This window comes from Tamandua tetradactyla, chromosome 26, assembly GCF_023851605.1.
Source record: "Tamandua tetradactyla isolate mTamTet1 chromosome 26, mTamTet1.pri, whole genome shotgun sequence".
In the NCBI taxonomy this organism is placed as follows: domain Eukaryota; kingdom Metazoa; phylum Chordata; class Mammalia; order Pilosa; family Myrmecophagidae; genus Tamandua; species Tamandua tetradactyla.
This window is the reverse complement of record NC_135352.1, coordinates 3,423,050-3,427,263: the sequence shown is the minus strand read 5'-3', so window position 1 is coordinate 3,427,263 and position 4,214 is coordinate 3,423,050. Positions and strand designations below refer to the sequence as shown.

Sequence of the window (4,214 nt, the reverse complement as noted above, 5' to 3'; positions counted from 1 at the left end):
TAGCACACGATCATCTCAATTGATACAGAAAAAACATTTGACAATTTTTTAGAGCCAAGTTTAAATGGCTTTATTTAAAACAATGTACTTTCTATTTGCAATTCAGCACTGATAAAGTGCAATGTTATGTCCTTTCCCTGTGTATATATTCTGTATTCAAACATTAGGAATGCCCAGAAATTTTATATAGCAGCTCAACTGCCACAGAATGTGCTGCAAATTAAGGTTCTTCAATTTTTTACTATAGAACAGGTTCTTCAATTTTTCACTAAGGTATTCGTGCTGACTGATTTAATTGACCTCTTCAACGGTGGGCCCAGAAGAAGCAACACCAGAAGGAGGTGCTTCATCACCAGAGAAACTCCCAGGTATTTCTCTGAGCATTCCTCCTGCACTCTGATACAGCTTGGCAATGATGAGGTTGCAGACTTTCTCCAGCTCTTCCTGCTGATGTTCAAATTCTTCCTTCTCTGTAGTGTGATTCTTATTAAGCAAGTTGATGATATCATTACATTTGTCAAGAATCTTGTTTGTCTTCATCATTGATCTTGTCTTGAACTTTCTCATTCTCAACCATTGACTTTATTTTAAGTGCATATGATTCAAATGAATTCTTGGAAAATACCTTTTCCCTCTTCTTCTCTTCTTCAGCCTTGTACTTCTCAGCTTCTGGGACTATGTGCTCAATGTCTTCTTTGCTCAAATGGTCCCTGTTATTAGTGAGAGTGATCTTGTTGTCTTTTTCCATGCTCTTAGCCACAGTAGACACATTTTGAAGATTCCATTGGCATCAATGTCAAAAGTGACTTCAATCTGAGGTACACCATGGGGGGAGCAGGAGATATCCCAGGGAGCTCAAACTTGCAAGCTATTATCCTTGGCCATGGCACGCTCAACTTCATAAACCCGAATAAGCACAATAGGCTAGTTGTCAGAATAGTTAGTGAACTATCTGTCTGCCTGGTGGGATTGATGATATTTTGCTTGATGAAAACAGTCATGACTCCACCAGCAGTTTCATTATGAATGGAAAGAGAAGTGACATCCAAAAGCAGCAAATCCTGAATATTTTCAGATTTGTCTCCAGATAAGATTGGCTGCCTGAACAGCTACACAATAAGCAACAGCTTCATCAGGTTTGATGCTCTTGTTTAGTTCTTTTCGGTTGACGAAGTCCTGGGGAATTTTCCGGATTTTTGGAATATGAGTAGAAATGCCCACCAGGACAATATGATGGATCTGTGACTTATCTAGCTTGACATCCCTGAGAGCTTTCTCCATGGGGTCCAAAGTGCCACAGAATATGTCATCATTCAATTCTTGAAACTGGGCATGAATAATGGAGTATAGAAGTCTATTCCTTCATACAGAGACTTAATCTCAATACTGGCCTGAGTTCTAGAAGAGAAGGTATGCCTAGCTCACTCACAAGCAGTATGGAGGCAATAGGCAGATCTCTTATTCTCACTGATGACTTTCTTATGCTTGTGCTTGAATTCTGCAATAAAATGGTGACCATTCAGTTGTCAAAGTCTTCTCTATCTAAGTGGGTGTTTCCAGCTGTTGATATGACCTTGAAAATTCCATCTTCAATGTTGAGGATTGACACATCAAAACTGTAACCTCCAAAGTCAAGGATCAGCGTATTTCTTTCAGCACCAACCTTTTTGTCTAAGCCATAAGTAGTAGAAACAGTAGTTGACTTGTTGATGATTCTGAGTACATTGAGGCCAGCAATGGTATAAGCACCTTTCATGGCCTGACACTGAGAGTCACTAAAATATGCTGGACTGTGACAACACCATTAGTAATTGTCTTCACAAAATAGGCTTCTACAGTTTCCTACATTTTTGTCAGAACCATAGATGATACTTCCTCTGGATCAATACTTTTGGTCTTGCCATTGTGTTCTATTTGGACCTTAGGTCAGCCCACATCATTCATCATCTTATAGGACCAATGCTTCACATCAGGCTGAACAACAGGATCATCAAATCTCTGTCCAATCAGACATTTGGCATCAAAAACTGTGTTGGTGGGATTCATTGCAACTTGATTCTTCACTGCATCACCGATCAATCATTTTGTATCAGTAACAGTGGAATAGCTCAGAGTTGTTCAGTTCCTGGGTCATTGGCAATTATCTCCACTTTTCCATGCTGAAAGACTCCCACACATGAGTATGTGGTGCCAAGATCAATGCCAATGACAAGTCCCTTCAACATGTTTTGCTAATCAGAGGCCTGGTTCATTGAAAAGGAGTCCTGAAATGCAGTATTGCATTCAATGAGATACTTGACAAGTTTTAGGGGAAAAAAAACATGGAAACTTAAAATAGAATAAAACTTCTTCAACAGATAAAAGTCATATGTGCAAACAAAACCAGTTACATCATACTCACTTATGAAAGAATGAAAGCTTTAACTCCAAAATGTGTAATAACAAAAGGATACCATATTTCAGCACTGTTGCTAAACATCGTGGCAACAATGTTCTAGCCAAATAATTAGGAAATGATAAGAATGTTCTAGCCACATTAACTAGGAAATAATAAGAAATACAATGCATCCAAATGGGAAAGGAAGCAATAATAATTTTTTTCTAATTTCAAATGATTTGATCCAATATATAAAAGTTTATGAAAAATCCACCATAACACCACTAAAACTAGAAAATGGGTTTAGCAAATTTGCAAGGTTTTTAACTCACTCCTCAAAAATCAGTAGTGATTATCTACACTAATAATGAACAATCTGAAGTGGAAATCAAGGAAAGAAATCATTCCACTTACAGTAGCAACTAAAACATCAAATATCTAAAAATAAGTATAACAAAGGATATAAAGACTTACACTACAAAACATTGCTAATATAAATCAAAGGAGACCTAAATAAATGGTAGAATATTTCATGTCCATGGATAGGGAGACTAAACATTGGTAAGATTGTTTACCCCCCAAATTCTTACCCTAACCAACTCATGCAATTTTTTCCATCTCAATAAATTCCAAAAGCATTATTTGCAGAAATGGGAAAGCCTACCATCAAACTTACACAGAAGGTAAATAGTCATAAATATCTTGAAAATAAGAAGAAAGAAGTAGAAGGTCTTTCTGATTTTAATTTGTTTAAAACCCACATTAATCAAAACAGCAAGGTGCTGGCTCAAGGACAGATATATAGAACAATATGGTTGAACTGAGGGTTCAGAACTAGACTTTCCTGTCTATGGGCAACTGATTTTTGACGGGTCTTGACAAATCTATTCAAAAGAGAAAGGATAGTCTCCTTAACAAATGGTTCTTGGAAAACTGGATGTCACACGTGAAAATTGTGTCACACTTAAAGCATTTGTAAGTAAAGAAAAATAGATAACTCAAAAAATTGAATACATTTGTGCACCAATGGATTTTACCATGAAAGTAAAAATATATTTCTGTTGACATTAACTATAGTAGCATGCTTTCATTTGATTACTTTTTGTAGGAAAGTTTTTTCAGGTTTTTAATTTAAGCTAATCTCAGCAATTAATATATTAAATAGAAAAATCTAAAATTATATAGAAGTTTTACCAAGAAATTTGTTTTTCAATGGTTTTATTTAATTAGGAATACATAGAGCTACAAATGATTATTAATAATAGCAAAATGTTTCAACAAGGGAACAGTAGAATCTGTTCACAATGTGGTGAAATGTTAATTGATAAAATTGAGTAAACTAAAATTGTTGACATGATTGGAAATGAAAATATAAATATCACATAGTTCAGATAGGAAATCAAATATTTAGAAAATATTTAGAAATTGATTTTTAAAAACTATATATCAAAATATGTTGGTACAACAAATAAAATAATAGAAGCATCAAAGGCAAACTTGTAGCCAATAATGTTGCACAAAACCAGGGAAAAGGCTGCAAGCCTCCAGGAACATTACACAGAAACAGAACAAACCAAGGCCAGGGTTTTGAAGTTTCAGGAAGTAGATTTCTATTTATTTATAGTCATAAGGCTCAACCAAGAATCCTCTGAAAGTCTGAGCACCGAACAAAAGTTAACATCAGTTTCCCTAGACAGGAAAACCAGGTTTCCTCCCGATGGCCCCCTGTGACTGTGCCTTTCTTAGGTTGTCCTTCACTGAGGAATCTTACCCATCTTTGGCTAACCAGCCATCTTCTGGGGCCAAGAAGGTGATAGGAGGTGTGCAAGTGAGGGAG

General features: G+C 36.1%; 1 pseudogene; it reads right to left on the bottom strand.

Moving 5' to 3' along the window:
* Window positions 1-291: 291 nt before the first annotated feature.
* LOC143669748 (heat shock cognate 71 kDa protein pseudogene) lies at window positions 292-2,225 on the bottom strand (annotated as a pseudogene).
* Between the last annotated feature and the right edge of the window lie 1,989 nt (window positions 2,226-4,214).